Source organism: Acomys russatus, chromosome 11, assembly GCF_903995435.1.
Source record: "Acomys russatus chromosome 11, mAcoRus1.1, whole genome shotgun sequence".
Classification (NCBI taxonomy): domain Eukaryota; kingdom Metazoa; phylum Chordata; class Mammalia; order Rodentia; family Muridae; genus Acomys; species Acomys russatus.
In genome coordinates this window covers 6,847,329-6,864,325 of record NC_067147.1, presented here as the reverse complement: position 1 = coordinate 6,864,325, position 16,997 = coordinate 6,847,329, and the positions used below count along the sequence as shown (strand labels likewise).

The following is a 16,997-nucleotide window of genomic DNA, read 5'->3' as shown; positions in this document are numbered from 1 at the left end:
CCTGGCTAAGAACAAGATTCCCAGCCCTACGCTCTACACAGCAGCTCTGGGCTGTCTGAACTCAGACAGTATACACCAAGCCACACCAGAGCCACACCCGCGGAGAAGCCATCTTCAAGTGCACACTTTCCAGGAACATAGCCTCTCAGCCTGCTCACTTGGAAGCAGCTTTGCCTAACCTGGGATCTCGGCTTACGCCTCTCTCCAGCTGCAGATTATAATTACAGTGATTATGGGTGCTTGGGCCAGAAGTTGCTGCAGGACCAACTTGCAAGACACGCAAGCAGAGACTCAGGCAATTTTGTCCACATTGTCGCCAGATGGCCCTTCCAGAATAACATGCTAGCCCAAACAGTTTTTATCCCTGCGAAGCAACACCTATAAAGGCCAGAAGAGGGAGCTGTTTCCCAAACCACAAAAACTCCAAGGACAGAAGGGATCAAATCCATTTCCATACCCCACCCCACCCCCTGGCAAAGCCTACTTCAGCTCCAATAGTAGACTCTAAAGAAACAGATCTATCAAACACGACTGTCAAAGAATTCAGAAGAGTCTTCACAAGAATATGCAGAAAAAAATTTGCCTGTGCCTGGTCATTCAAGTCTATGATTTTTAGTTACTCAGGAGGCTGAAGGTTCAAGGCCTGCCTAAGCAGCTTAGTAAGACCCTGTCTTAGGAAACTAACAGTCTTGGCGTCTATGCCAACATCCACATAGTGGCAGAAGAGGTCACCAGCGACTCCCAACCCCAACTATCAAAACTCAAAACAAAGGAAAAAAATCCCAAGAGCAGAAAGAGATAAGAAATCTATCACACACACACACACACACACACACACACACACACACACACACAAAGAAAGAAAGAAAGAAGAAAGGAAGGAAGGAAGGAAGGAAGGAGAAAGAAAAAAAGAAAATTAAAGAAAAGAATTGTGCATGTTTTTCTGTTGGGTGCTGGCTTCTTGCTGTTGGAATGTGCAAGTTCATGAGACCCGGGAAAGTGCTGCTGGTCCTGGCTGGATGCCACTCTGGATGCAAAGCCGTCATCGTGAAGAACACTGATGATGACAACTCAGACCACCCTGACAGCCACAGTCTGGTGGCTAGAATTGACCATTATCCCTGAAAAGTGCCAGATGCCATGGGCAAGAAGAAAATCGCCAAGAGGTCAAAGATCAAGTCCTTTGTGAAAGTTTGTAACTACAATCACCTCGTGCCCACAAGACACTCTGTGGATATCACCTTGAACTGTTGCCAACAAGGATGTCTTAGAGACTCAACCCTGAAATGAAAGGCCAGGTGGGAGGCCAGGGTCAAGTTTGAGGAATGATACAAGACAGGGAAGAACAAACAAATGGTTTTCCCAGAAGCTTCGCTTTTAGGTATATTTTTGTTTCCATCATTAAAAAGAAAAAAAGAAAAAGCAACCTAGCACATATAAAGGATGTCAATATAGCTATTAATAGGATCCTTAGCAGGGGCTCCCCAAGACAGGAAGCTTAAATAATCATTCAAGGAACCGAAGTGGGAAACTAACAAGAACACCCTGCCAACACTGCCTTTCAGAAATGGAGAAACAGGACTAGTAAGGTAGCTTGGTGGCAGAGCAACTTGCTGCCAAGTTTGAGTTTAATTCCCAGGGAAAGAGAGAACCCATCCCCGGAAGTGGTTCTCTGATCTCCGTGTGTACAATAGCACTAGCATGCCCACCCATGTCCTGTACACAGCACAAATACCTAAACTTTATATAAAGAAATGCGGGGGGGGGGGTATAGGGGGTGTTACCTAAGTCATCAGTTTACAGCACTTGCTAGAGAAAGTTGAAATAAAAGGCCTGCAGTAATTAGGGGCTGGCTCGATGGTTAGGAGTGTTCACTGCTCTTCCAGGGGACCTGGGTTTGATTTGCAGCATCCACATGGTGGGCCACAAGTGCCTGTAACCCTAGTCCCAGGGCATGTGACACCCTCTTCTGGCCTCCTTGGGCACTAGGCATGCAAACAGTGCACAGACATACTAGCAGGCCGGTGCCTGCTGTATTTTTCAGACCACAAGATGCACCTGACCATAAGACGCACCTGATCATAAGACACACCCCCATTTCCCCTCCACTTTGGGGAGAAAACAGTGTGTCTTGTGGCCCAAAAACTATAGTATACACATTTTTTTAAGGCACAGACAATATCAAAGAAGAAACTTGGTGGAAAATGGCCACATTCAGCTTTCTCCACCACTGACTGCGCTGGCATTTATAAAGCAACTCAGCCCTCAGTGTGAAGTTTATTAACTGCAGTGAACACCGACTGTCCAGAGATAAACGTTAGAAGACGATGGGACATCTCCAGTCAGAAACAAGTGTGGGAGGAGGGAGTGGAGGTGCAGAGCTGTTTGTACACAGACGACGTTAGCTTCTCGGGCTGTTGTGTGTGAGCCGTGCAGTAACTGCAAAGCAGAACTCCTCAGTAGAGGCAGGAAACAAAACCAGAAAGTATTCAAAGCACTCAACTGCATGAAACCACAAAGGAACACAGCAAGAAAGAACACAGTCCCAGCTGACCCAGAAAGCCGTGAGAAAGATGGCGGAGGAACTCCGTATCTGTCAGAGAGTGCTGTGAACGCAAAGGTCCCAGTTCCCCAATGAAAAGACCTGGCTGGGTAGATTACAGTTCATTCTCATATTCTCTCTCTCTCTCTCTCTCTCTCTCTCTCTCTCTCTCTCTCTCTCTCTCTCTCACACACACACACACACACACACACACACACACACACACACACAGGTCCAAGACCCAACAATTTATCTTCAATTACATACACGGTGAAGAGATTACAAAGATGCTCCAGGCAAATGGAGAGCAGAAGGGACCAGGGACTACCTCTACTTTAGTAAACAAAATAGGCTGTAATGACCAATTGACAGTTAATTAAGGCTTGAGGCCAGCCTGGTCTACATAGTACAGGTTAGCCAGGGCTATACAATGCGACTGTCTCAAAATAATGCCATTATATAACGAGAAAAAGTATTCATGTACCATTTTAAATATACATGAATTTCACACCTGACGGCAAACTGCATACAACATGGAAGGATCTGAAGAGGCCAAGTGGTCACCAAAGTCAGCCACTGTGGCCAATAAGCTCAGCTGCTGGCTCCTCGGCTTCCGGCCATAGGGTGTGTCCTCCTTGCCTGTGTGTCCCGACACAGCGAAGGCTCATCTCAGAACCCTTATCTGAGATTTGTCCAGCAGCTCGGTTTGGTATTCTCCCTTCTGCACTATGACGTAGGATGTGTCACCAGGCAGAAGGCGGAGGTTCTCGGCATTTGTCTGTCTGTCTCCTGGACAGCCTTATCCTGTGTAGTCTGAATGTGTCTCCACGTAGACTTGGGGGGGGGGGGTCACGTTTCTGTCTGGACAGCCTGCCCCTGGGTAGCCTACTGTCTAGTGTCTTAGAACAGTCAATTCAGACATTTCCTCGTCTTTCCAGCTACTTATGTCAGGAAGTGCACCACCACCGGAAACACTATTTCTACATACTAAAGAACCAGAGAGAATTCCAGAAAGATAACGCACACCTGTTACAAATCAGAAATCAGCAGGACCAAGAGCACAGGCAGTGTGTTCAAAACTGGGACTGAGAGCTTGTGAGGGGAAAAAACAAAAAACAAAAACAAAAAAACCCACCTTATTTGCTCGGATCTCAGGCAAGAATATTATTGCCCACAAAAATGCTTGGTTTTTCCCTTTTACTTTAAACAAAGGCAAACACATGCCACAGTATTTTTGTGAGCTTTACTAGTTTCTAAAATGGTCAAGTGCTATGATAGAATGAGTCAGAAAGAGGAAGTTAAAAGGCTAAAGGAAAAAAAGACTACTTCTTCATCTGAGTTCCATCTGTCCTGGCCTTCCCACCGCTGACAGGAGGCATTCCCACACACTCACCAGGACTCGCTCTGTTCAAGGCCACTCACCAGCTGACCGCTCTGGGGACCTCTTGGGATAGTCCAGTCCGAGATGCGCCTGGACCGGGACAATGGTCCTTGTTCTTAACAAAGCTGCCAGTGGGAGCCCGTCAAACAGCAAGTCCTGCCAGGCTCACCAAAGGCCTGTGGCCACGGGGCAATCATTAGAACATGTCAGAGAAATCCAAGCTGAGATACTCTCAGCGTGGGCGAGTGGGACTCATAAAGACCATCCATTTCCTAAGGAGCTGCCACAGAGGAGAGACTGCGGGTTCAGGAGTGTCAGATGCAACCCAGGATGCCACAACAGATGCAGAAACAGTCACCATAGCACTAACAACGTGAATCCAAATGAAGTCTATGGTTAAAGAGTACCGGGCCGAGAGACTCAGAATGGTTGTACCTCCCCTTCAATCCCAGCAGGGAGGCAGAGCCATGTCGATCTCTGTGAGTTCAAGGCCAGCAGGTCTACATAGTGAGATTTCATTGCAACAAAACAAAACAAAACAAAACAAAACAAAACAAAACAAAAGAGCACTGAGCACACAGGACAGCTCAGTGGCTAAAAGCATCTAGTAAGATACAAAGTATTTGGCAGTGCTCTAAGTTCTGTGTGACACAGAACACACACACACACAAAGCACCACATAACCACATACATATGCAAAACATGTTCACATAACACACACACAACTGCTCAAATGCACGCGCACATGGCCATAAGAGGCCGGGGGGGGGGGGGGGCGAGGGGGAAGGGGGAAGAGAGGGAGAATATGTGATTTTTAAAAGAGTATTACACTGATACTAATTTCCTAATCTTGGTAACCATCATAGCTACTTAAATTGCAGCATTAAAGTGGGGAAACACTGTATAATTTTTTTTTTTCTTTTTGAGACAGAGTTTCTCTGTGTACCCTTGGCTGTCCTGAACTCATTTTGTAGACCAGGCTGGCCTCGAACTCACCTTGGCCCCCAAGTGTTGGGATTATAGGCATGCGCCACTGAGCACAGCTTCACTGTATATAATTTTTAAAAAACTTTTCTCTAACTGTAACTCCAATAATGGTGGATCCTGTGCCCCCTTCTGGCCTCTGAGGGCACCACACGCACACATGGCTCAGACATGTGTGCATACATACCTTTTTTCTTCATGTCTAGTGTCTTCTCTGCCTGAACTTCCCCTGAGGCTTTCCATGTGCGAGCAATGCTCAGCGACACTGGCCCATGGTCTGTCTCCTCAGTCAGGCTTCATTGAACACGAACCTATCCCTTCACGTATGTATGACCCATGGCTATTTGCAGGCTAAACACGGAGAGCTTCATAGCTCTAACACAGACCTAATGACTCACAAAACTGAAAATATTTACCATTTGCTGTTACAAAAACTATCTGCCAGCCCCCTCGACTCGGAGCAAAAGCAAAGCCCTGTGATAGCCCTGTGAAAGCAAAGCCCTGTGATAGCTCGCTTCTTCTTCTTCCCCTTCCTGAACGCCCCCTCCTGCTGAGCTCCAGCCACTCAGGGCCATCTGACCCAATAACCTCACCGCTCTAATAAGCCATCTCCACAGCGGCCATGTACCACCTCCTTTCTTCCCCTCCCCGACCCGCTCGCCCTCCACGGTGCTCACAAACATCTGTCATGATGCGCACGTGTGCTGTACCGTCTCTAGGGCGTTCAGTGGGAAGGTCTCCTCTTCCTCACTGACACACCTACCACTCACCACTCCGTCAGCAAACACTTGATGAACTGTGACCAAACTCTAGGGGACATGAATTAAATATATTTTCTCAATAGTCATTTATATGACTCGATTTTGTGTGTACGCGCAATGGTTTTATTGTAACAAAGCAACTTGTACACTTCAACACTGAAAATGAGCATCTTTTTCCTTCCAGTGAAAACAAAAGAAAAATTAAAATTAAAAATAAAGTTACAACAGAGACTGTCAACTCCAAATCAAACCCTACAGATTCTGCTGATCTCCCCACTGAGTGGCGGGGCTCAGGTCATCATTAGAAGAGAATTTTATTTTCAAAGTGTCACCTTAAACTGCAACGATGTCCATTAAACATCACAATTAAACATGCCAAAGGAGAAGCCATGATGTCAAAATGCTCACTTTTGACGCCCCCAAGACTCATCAAATCCACCCTTTGCTGACCTTCTATAATGCCCCCTTTTCTTTTTATTAAACAAAAAATGTAGACAGATAATAGGTCTACTACACATAAATGCTAACTGTCTGTATTCACATAGAAACACAGTGTAATCTCTGAACCAGAGAAAGAAAAAAAAAAGAAAGAAAGCTAGAGTTCTATGCACTGCTACACAGAGGCCTAGTGCCCTCCAGCCTCTAGCAGAGCCAAGGGAGCTGGAGGGCTTCTCTTTTTTCCCACAGAGCACAGTGCTGGTATTGAATCCACAGTATTTGAGACAAGAAGGGATAAAAATGAACTTAGAACAAAACAGTGGAGATTCTTTCCTGTTGTATTTTGCTCAAAGTATTTTCTCTCCAAGTAAGTTGAGAACTGTGGTGTTAAGAGAGATCACAAACATGGCGACTGTGCACCAGGGGAGGCAGGAAAGGAACGGCTGCAACTTGCTCCTGGGGACTGGAGGAAACTAGAAAAGAAAAAAGAAGGTTGGAGCGAGGTGGCGCACGCCTTTAATCCCAGCACTCGGAGGCAGAGGCAGGCTGATATCTGAGAGTTTGGGATCAGCCTGGTCTACAAAGTGAGGGTAGGAGAGTCAAGGCTGCTATGAAGAGAAATCCTGTCTCGAAAAACAAAAGGTTGGAATCCATCGGGCTTCATCCCCTCTCCTCCCTGTGCTTCGTCATCATCTTTACCTTCCTCACCTTTATCCACTTACATGATTTATAACTGACATGTACGTAAGTACCTTAAGGGTTTAGCTGCTGGAAAGCAACAGGCTAAGATACTACTGATGCCCTGGTGTGGTCGTGCACATTTTAAGACGCAGCCAACTAGGTCAGATGGAGAGCACTCATGGACGCTGTGGATGCTCCAGCCACTGGCCTCCAGCCCATCTGCCCCATCCTGGCTCTGCTTGGCCCCTTTAAGTGCTTCTCTCCCAGCCGCCTGCTCACAGGTACGCTTGGCACCAGGGGCAACAGAACCGATCAACAAACATCTCTGCGACTGCACTGGAACTCTGCCTAATCACAGAGCAGATGCTAGGGCTGAACTCCAGAGCAGGCGCAGCCACACCCAGAAACTGGATGGCCCCCTCAAGTGGTGACAGAGATAACAGCTTCTCCCAAATGTCTTGCAGAATCAGAACTGAGACACAGGTCTCAGACCACTGGCCTATCCCAGATTTCTGTCAGTCAAACAAACTCCAGAGCCTCTTCTCTTTCTGCCAAATCTCCAAGTTCTGTCAGCGCTGCCTCCTCCCCCGCAACACAGACTTGGGGTTCTGAAGCACTTAAATTGTTCTGCCCACATGGCCACATTGACTGAAGCAAAGTCCTTTCTCTGTTCTCATCAGTGATCATCTGGACGTGTGGCTGAGGTTAGACCACCAATGATCATCTGGCTGAGGCTAGCCCCCTAGGACTCTAGAGTCAGAGCTTTAACTAGTAATTTTTAACTTAACCTACTAAATATCTGTATGAAAATATGCCCCATGAGCACGCATAATCCATTTTCTCTAGGCACACACTAAACAAATACCCAATAAACATGTTAAAAGGGCCGACACCATACAAACTATGTTCTCTGACTACAATGGGGTTCAAGTGGAGAGCAGTTAACAGTGGGAAATTCTCAAATAGGTAAGAATGTAAAAATATATTTCTATATACATGGCTCAAGGAAAAATTACAGAGACTTAGAAAGTGTTTTGATCTGAATGAAAATAATTAAAGCATGTCAAAACATATGGAATATAGGGGCTGGGGAGATGGCTCGGCACTTGCTGCTCTCGCAGAGGACCTGAGTTGGGGTCCCAGCACCCACACCAGACGGCTCACCACAACCCTCTATAAGTCCAGGACAGCCAAGGCTACACAGAGAAACCCTGTCTCGGGTGGGGGGGGGGGGGGGAGTAAAAGAATAAAACTAAGAGAAGTGTAGCTGTGAATGGCATAGAAAAAGAGCAAAGCCATGGGGTCGGCTTCTTTTCCACCTGTCAGCAGCGCCCAAGGACCTAGAAGGTCTCAGAGGTGGAGAAATGGGGAAAAGAGAAAAAAGGAAGTGTAGTTGGGATGGACAAGCACAGCCAGGAGAGTCATCGGCAGAGCAGACTGTAGCACTAGATGGACTGTTCCGCAACACACACGGCAAACTAATCCACCTCCTCAAAAAAAAAAAAAAAAAAAAAAAAAAAGCCAATGAATCAGGAAAGCTCTTGCGCGAACTGCAGTTTGGGGGGTTATCTACCATCAGCCTCAGTTCCTGCTTCATCACGGTACTTCAACACACACTCACACAACAGGAGAGAGAAGAGTCTGAGAAAATGCAGTCCCAGTGAGGGCCCTGTCTGAGGCTGACGGACTCCTTATGCACTTCAGTGGAGAAAACAGTTCAAAAGTACGCAGGTAACGACCCTAACAGGAAAGACTTGGGAGTGGTTAAGACAGGAGGCGGGCTTTCCCACACTCCTTCCTGGAAGTCACATGCCACTGTCAGAGAGAAGAGAGCATAAGAATCACCCGCCTCAGTTTGAAATTCTCAGGCTCAAAATGGCATCTGGCTTTGTTTCAATAACCAATAACATGAAGAGCTCCACAGTTCTAGGAAAGATGGCAATTAAAATAATATAATTAGACCAGAACACACCTTTATCCCCGCATCCCTGTTATCCAGTAGCCTAAAAACCCATACTCTTCAATGACTCATAAAAACACGAGTAGAATACAAAACAGTAAAAAAGGAAAGGTTTATGAGTCAAATATAAATTTGACAAGAATGGTATCCACTTAATATATAAAGAACTCGTACCTTAATTTTTTTTTAAAAAGGAGAACGGTCCAGCAGACCCACCACAAAACAACATTCATTTTTAGAACAATGATAAAGGATGGGCAGGTGAAGTGAAACATGACAAACGAAAATATAAAGACCCCAGAATAAGAGTCAAAGTGGTAAACATACAGGTACTTTGGGTAGAGATTTTTCAACTTGTTTTATGGCTTAAATTTTTCATAAGGGAAAAACCATACTTTTTCAAGAAATTAAAGATTTAGGGCAAAAGAATATGTGCCAGGGAAATATGACCCATAATGCCTGACACTGAAACATAACAGCTGAATTGCCAGTCTTTAAGGATATAAAAAGAACCAGCTGAGCAATTGATGCAAAACATGGGTTTCTAATACCTGAGTCTAAGAAATTTGCAAGGCTGTCTGGCTAACGTCAGCTCTGGTATCCAAGCATACATGAAGAGAGGAGAGAGGGGAGGAAGGTGGAGAAAAGTGAGGGAGGGATAATTCAGAGTTTTTATACCCAGCTAAACTATAATGGCTGGCTTACAGGTTACCTACCGTCCATCATCAAGGGTTTGTCTGGCTTACAGGTTACCATCCATAATCAGGAGAAGTCAGAGCAAAACCTCAGGCAGGCACCTAGAGGCAGGAACTGAAAAGCAGGGGTCTTAGAGGAACACTCCTTATTGGCTCAGGTACTGTCCTTATTCATCCCAGGCCAACCTGCCTAGGGCACCGCCCAAAATGGGCTGGCCCTCCCACAATAATAAATAATCAAGAAAATGACATTCCTCCCAACCAACATGTCAAAGGGGTAGAAGCAGATTCCTCAATCGAGGTTCCTACTTTCTAAGCATATCTAAGTTTGTGTCAAGTTGACAAAACCCAAAACTACGACAACCATAAGGGACCTCGGAGACAACTGCTCACGTGACTCTTTGCTTAGATGAGTTCTTCTCAATCAGGAGAAGACAGGAGGGGCTACATCCAAAGGACAGCAGTGCTTGCTGAAGACTGACAACTGAGCTCGAAGACCGAACAGATTGGAATGAGGACAAAGCAGACTACACCTCGACAGTGCAGCAAGGCCAGCAAAATCTAACAGAGCGGGCAGCAGCATCACAGCCACCTCACCCTTGACCTCAGCCAGGGGCAGCACTGACAGCAGATGCATCCAGCATAAGGGAGATAACTTACCTGACACAAGGCAGCCGTAGGGGGCGGGGCAAAGAGGAGAAATGGGGCGCACCAGTCTTAGTAAGACCATCTAAGAACACAAAGGTGCCCACAAAGGGCTCTATACAAAGTTGTAAAGGTATGCATATATAAAACTTTTCTCCAGTAGCATAAAAATAAAACATAAAAAATAAAGCAAAACAGATTACACAATGGGAAAAAAATCCTTTAAAAGCTGTAGAAGGAAAGCATCAGACCTAAGCTACTAAACCCTCCCTCCTCCCCACACCCCTCCTTCCACACCCCACACCTCTCACCCCCCAACCCTCCCACCCCTCTCTCCAGGACAGGCAGCCAGCACTATAAAGAGGAGAAGATGGGAGGCAACTGGAGAGGGCAGGGCAGGTGCTGTGATGCACACCTGCAGCCCCAGCTAAAGGACCACAGCTCAGGGCCTCCCAGGACCCTGTTTCAAAACTAAAGAATTGTCTTTAAAAGGCTGGTTATATGGCTCAGCCTAGGGAGTCTAGGGCCCCTTAGTCCAATCCCCTGGGGAGGGGGGAAGGGCGGAGAGGAAAAGAAGGAAGGAGAAACAAACCAACCAACAACTACTAGTCAATACCAATACACATAAGTCACCTAAACTCATCTGCTGAGAGAGAAAAAACCTTTTCAACTGTAAGCTTTGGGCTAAACACATCATGACGTGGTTCAGGAAGGAAGGGAAAGAAAAGTGTGAAGGAATACTATACAAGTCAGAGGAAAGTACAAGTCACAATACTCTCACGCAGTGAGGCTGCCTCAACCATGAGCACAAGTGAATTCAAAACTAAGGGCAGAAGCCAGGGGTGGTAGCACGCACCTTTAATCTCAGTGCTGAGGAGACAGAGGCGGCGGTGGCAGCTGGATCTCCATGAGTTTGAGCCAGCCTGGTCTATACAGTGAGATCCAGGCCAGCCAGGGCTACATAGTGAGATACTATCTCAAGGCCTTAACTAACTACATTAGTTAACTAATTAATTAACTAGAATATTAGCTGGATAGCTGCCGATGAGCTGAAAGAGCCTATGCTCATAACAACAATATTATCATTTATAAATCAAAAACTGCTAGTCCCCTCTCAGTCCAAAAGAAATCTAGTGGAAGGAACAGCAGCATCCTGCGGCGGCGCTTAGGCCTCATCAACAGTAACGTCTAGCACCACCTGGGAAGGGGGTGTGCCTGCAGGAGATTATGCGGGGTTCGGTAACAGAGGTGGGAAACCCTGTCCCTCCGGCTCAGACGCTGGCCTGGGAAGGGAGCTCAGTGTGCAGCGGCAGCACTCACTCCCTTCTGCTTCCTGACTGTGGGTGTACAGGGACCAGCTGGTCGCTCCTGCCACTTTGGTTTCCCTGCCCTCAACTGTGAGCTAGAGCCAAACCCTTCTCCCTTAAGCTGCTCTCATCTGGATGTTATGTCATGGCAACAGGGCAGATATTTGGAACTGAACTCCAACAGGGCACATATAATTGGTGTCTACCAAAACAGAAACAAAATCCTCTAACCTGAAAATAGAAAACATATTGTCTCCGGAATCCACACAGAAACCCCCCCAAAGCTAAGTATTAAGTCACAAAGAAAACATCAATTAAAGTAGGACTTGTATGGGCATTACCTAATTAAGATATAGCTAGGCATCTGTAACTATCCAGAGGCTGAGTAGAAGAGAGGAAGTGGAAAGGGCGCTTCTTTGGGCTGTATGTTTTTAGACAGATTATTTTTTAGAGCAGGGTCACGCTTCCCTTGTCCCATTATTCAAAGTAATTCAAAATAGTGACCCAGCACCCAATCCTAGATCCATTGCTGTGAAGGAAGACTATAAGCAAGCACACCAAAGTAGACCAGGAGCTAATCCCCTCCGGAGAACAGCGCCTTGGCCACAGAGAGGCTGAAGAAAGAAAACAAGACAAACCAGGCTAGGAGACAATCAGCTTAGCAATTCAATACCTGCTTTGTGTTTATCTAACTTTGAAAAATAAGTAGATTCTTTGTGAATGCTGACAGCCAGGTTCTTCGCTTTGGGGAACCGGTTTAATAACTGAGGAGTGAGGGAAGGCTACAGAGGGCCCTGTGAGACCAGAGTCACACATCCCATTAAAAACTTATGTACACATATGACCTCATACACACATAGAGGGCCATAAAATTACACAGAAACAAGGGGATCTCCACTGGAATGGTCAGAAAAAAAAATGGTCCCTCAGCTAATGAACACATACAGAATCAAGATCTTGATTTTAGGGGTGTGTGTGTGTGTTCCTGTATATCTCAGCACTTATATGTGCATGTGAGAACATAGGACAACTTTGCACCATCCACAGAATTGTTATCCACCCACCTCCTTTGAGATAGCATCTCTCATTGGCCTTAGGCTCACAAATTAGGCTAGACGGGCTGGCAGGCAAATCCCAGGGATCCTCCTGCCTCTGTCTGGCCAGTGCTGTGATTCCAACTGTGTGCCACCACACTGGCATTTTTCTGTGGGTTCTGGACTTGAACTCAGGTCCTCATGTTCGTAAGGAATATAGTTTACTTACTGAGCCATGCCTCCAGCCCCAGGTCTTGATTTCTGAGACCCACCAAAAAGAAGCAGGTTCCTTCAAAAACTGCCCAAGTTCAAGGCCAGGAAAACTGAAGGTCAGCTTAAAACTCTTCTGATGCCACAAGTGACAAGAAGCAGCCAGGCCACAGCCAAGTGGAAGAGCACAATGCCCTGGACACACATGCACACGCACATACACACCCAGACACACAGAGGCACGCACACCGAGGCACACACACACAGATACACACACACAGAGGCGTGCATACACAGAGGCACACACACATGCACACACACAGAGATATGCACACACAGACACACACATAGAGGCATGCACACACACAGAGGCAACACACACACAGAGGCAGACAGACAGACAGACACACACACACACACACACACACACACACACAGCTTGATTAACGAAACCAGAACCAGTCATAGTCTACAGCTAAGTATAAGGAACTCCAGCTAACAAGCTGAGAGACAATGGAATGAACCACACACAGCAGGCATTTCTGCAGGGACTCATGGGGTGTTTGTTGAGTTGCTGCCCACATTCTCAGGGGAAGCAGGTACTTTCCCTGATCTTCAAGGCTTGCTCACCACAAAGCAACTACTGAACACATAGAGAAAAACATCACCTTTACAGTAGAAAGGCCCAGTGTACGCCCAATTACAAATGCCACCATTATCTGACCGGCTCACTTATAAACTGACCTGATTTGTCAGTTCTTGCCCTCAGGCTGACCACTGGCACTGTTAAAGCAATTTATGTCAGAGTTTGAAGAAGACACAAAGGGTTCCTAAACCCTCATGTAAAAAAAACAAAAAACAAAAAAAAAAAAAAAAAAAAACACACACAACTGTAAAAAGACTAAGTCAAAAGCAAACTGTCTCCTGTGGTCTTCTATGAACACCATGAGGCAGGGAGCTCTTGCCACTCAGCACTTTACACTGACTGTGGTGTGTGCTCCCCCCAACTACACACACACACACACACACACACACACACACACCATGCTAAGTTGGTCCTGTCACTGTAAAACATTTCAAATTCTATATTTGGGACCTTAAAGATTAAGCAAAGGCCTTGAATATTTCCAGACAAACTGCACGAACGCAGAAGGAGAGGGTGACATGTGACCTAGGGCTGCCGTTCCGAAGCCTTGGCAATCATTAGTTAGCACCAACGTCACCACAGTCTGCCTGACACAGCCTCCAAAATCCAAGTAACACCTCTAGTGCTCTCAACCAAGTGCCTGACCACCAGCAGGGCCCTGAGACTGCCACCAACCACCTGTTCTGTAGGTGGCAGTCTATCAAATTCAAGTATTTTGGGTTTTGTTTGAAATGATATAGAGTCCCATGAGACAGGATCTTAGCTGCAACCAGCAGAAACAGACCCTGGAAGAACAGCTGGAAAAAAATGACTTACTGAAAGGTGGCCGGGGTCGATGTGTGCGGCTGTGGGTGGGAAGGTGGACATGACAGCCGGGAGCCACCGAGCAGGGAGTAAAGTACCGCAAGACAATGCTGTCTGTGACACACAGCCTGTCAACAGAATGTCTATCTGAGCCTAGCTCCCCTTTGTTTCATTTTTAATATGTGTTTACTGACTTGGGGAGAGGAACCATGCATGGCATGCATGTGGAAGTCAGAGGGTAACTCTAAATACTATAAATGAACTCTTAAGTTTAAAAAACAAAAACTCAAAAAGGACCAACCATACTTGACTCACACACCCCTCCAGAGCAACTGGAATTCATTCCTCTTGAGCCCTTTCTCAGAGTTTGCAGGATAAAAGCATAGCTAGCAGTTACCCTCCCAAAGACAGACATCTATTGGTCCTTCCCCTCCAAAAACAGGGGCATCAGTGGGTTGAGAGCATCGGCTGATCTTCCAGAGGTCCCAGGTTCAATTCCCAGCACCCACACGGCAGGTCACAACCATCTGTTAACTCCAGCCCTAGGGTGTCCACTCCCTCTTCTGGCCTCCGCTCATACAAGACTTACATTTGGTACCTAGACATAGATGCAGGCGAAACATCCATACACATAAAAACGCTTTGATCTTTCTCTAGGGTCTGGCCAGATAAGTGTAGTCCTCACCCCTCATCTCAGAAAGTCTCTTTGCAACAGACGGAGACCATTTCAGAGAGCCACAAGCGATCACTGCACGGGACTGTGAACTGTGGCGCCCAGCCCACCTACAACACAACTCCTGCACCTGAGGCTCAGGGCTTGCTGCAGAAGACGTGTGGAAAGATGCCCAGAGAAGCAGGGAGCTACTCTGAGGTCATGTCTCCTAAGGACGTCAGAAGCTTCACCCATAAAGCCTCGCCAGCCCAGCTGCCTAAGCACGAGCTGAACCAGGATGACGTCAACGGACATGCCGAAGTGAATGGAGAAGCCCACATGGCGGCCTCAACCTTGTGCAGAGAACTGCAGGCCACTAAGGCATGCTGAGAGCAGGAGAAATGGCCTTCCCCAGGGAAGAGCACACCAATGTGTTACCCAACAGAAATGGTCAGCCCTGAAAACACGCATATGCTTTATGTATTTAGGATTATACACACCACATATATAGCCACTATATAACACATAATAACAATTGATAAAAAAATGAGTCTACGAATTTGAAAGAATGAAAAAAATAGAGTGCACAGGTGGGTGGCACTGGAAGGAGGCAAGAAGAAATGACATCATTACAATCTCAAAACCCAAAAGTAATTTTAAAAATAAAAACGAATAAACACTTTAAAATTTAAAAAGAAAAATAAGAAATAAATAAGAATACAAAGAACAAAAAGTGACATATGGAAGAAAAGACAACAGCCCACAGTTACCTACATGTACTCTCCACATTCCAGTATTCTGGTTTTGAAACAGGTTTGTTTTTGTTTTGTTTGGTAGCCCTGACTAGCTTTGAACTCCCAGCAATCCTACTGCCTCAGCCTCCTGAGGTCTGGGTTTATAGGCAGGCACAAACGTACCACATCTCCAGAATTCTTTCACCCTAGTCTCCCTTCATACACTTAAACTAGAGGTAATGCACGCCTCTCTAGGAATTCCTGATATTCGCCTGTTAGTGTTGTCACTAATTTAAATGGGAGGCCAGGGGTAGGTAGCTTCACAGAAGATGACGAGCTGGGATGGAGCAAGAAGGGAGTGGAAAGAAAGAGGCAGTGTTCAGACTTCGGCGCAATGCACACAGAAGGGAGAACACACAGATCTGTACAGAGCACAGGGCACACAGAGAACTCCCATGAGCACATGAGGCACTTGGGAGAGCAGCAGCTTGAGAAGGCCGGTTTAGTTACGTTCTAGACAAATTAAGAGTTGCCTGTCTTAGTTACTGTTCTATCACTGTGAGGAGACACCAGGACCAAGGCGGCTACCATAAAAGAAAGCATCTAACTGGGGGCTCACAGCTTCAGAGGGCTAGTCCATCAGCATCGTGGCAGGGAGCATGGCGGCGTGCAGGCCGACCTTGGAGCAGCGGCTTTGAAGACTCTGGGTTTGACATGGGATTGTAAAACCTTCAAGCCCACCCCCAATGACACACCTTCTCCAACAGGGCCACGCCTCTTAATCCTTCTAATCCTTTCAAATAATGCCACTCCCTGGTGATAAAGCATTCAAACATGTGAGCCTACGACGGCCATTCTTATTCAAACCACTACACTGCCCTCTTGGACAATCACATGATGTCATCACGCAGGCACGGACCTGTTTAGTGCCTGATGGTCCTGGGGCTACAGAACACGTAGGGAAAGCGTCTACCTAACCCATGGAGAAACAAACAGACTCAGCACTGGTTTTAAGTTGCCTAGTGGCTGCGTCCAGTGAAAACAGTTTGATTCTTCCGTTCAGGACAGACTTTCTGCAGTGTAACTCTAAGGAGATGCGCAGACAAAGACTACAGTCCAAGAGGGCTTCCGGGGATGGGAGCACTGCTCACACTGCCTGATACCTGTGAGCGACCTCACAGAGCTTCCCTGACGCAACGGTGAGCACATAGGGGCCACAGCATGCCTGCCACTCGAGCTGAAGGATGTGGAGGCTCTGGAGAAAGAAAGCAACCTCCTCGAGTGGCACATGGCAGCCCTGAGCACAGATCCTCTCACCATAAATACGGCGATGTCACCTCGCGAGCAGAGGAACGGTGATGGCGAGATGGACTCAGATGCCTACATACACTCATCGTGGAGTTGGTGCTCAAGTGTATAAAGATGATCTAGTTTTAGGCTTTTCCCCATTGAAATTAATATTCTCACTGTAAATAAATTCTACCTTTATAAAAATGTATCTGTCAGAAAATGGTGTCACCCAT

General features: G+C 46.5%; 1 protein-coding gene across 1 annotated transcript in view; it reads right to left on the bottom strand.

The window, feature by feature from the left end:
* Mgat4a (alpha-1,3-mannosyl-glycoprotein 4-beta-N-acetylglucosaminyltransferase A) overlaps nucleotides 1–16,997 on the bottom strand; it is a 94,292-nt gene that overhangs the window by 25,741 nt on the left and 51,554 nt on the right. The window lies entirely within an intron of this gene.